The following is a 418-nucleotide window of genomic DNA, read 5'->3' on the forward strand; positions in this document are numbered from 1 at the left end:
GGGCTACAGCGGTCTGACTTTTCCCTTCGTCTTCCCATTACTTGTCCAACACCTTGTAAAGAGGTACTGCAAAGGCAGGTTATTATGTACTGAGAACTGGTGTGGCAACTGTTGCTTGCCCTTCATTAACGCTGGTGTTTAGCTGAACGACTTGACCTAAAGTAGCTGGAGCCTGCCGGGAAAAGTTTTCAGCCCTTTTGTTGTGTGTTTTTACAGAGTTCCCCACCGGAGCAAAACCCCTTTCTTTCCCATTTGCTGGCTGATGCCCTGAGGGTGACGAGACTGAAAGTTTAGCAAGTTTTGTGCATAACTTCACATCACAGGAGCAAGTGCGTGTTTCTCCCCTCCTTTCTTTTTCCTGCTCCTAAAACGCCTCCTTCAAGTTTGCAGCTGGGCAGGACTCCAAAGGTGCAGCAGC

The sequence above is a fragment of the Caloenas nicobarica genome, chromosome 1, assembly GCF_036013445.1.
Source record: "Caloenas nicobarica isolate bCalNic1 chromosome 1, bCalNic1.hap1, whole genome shotgun sequence".
Taxonomy (NCBI): domain Eukaryota; kingdom Metazoa; phylum Chordata; class Aves; order Columbiformes; family Columbidae; genus Caloenas; species Caloenas nicobarica.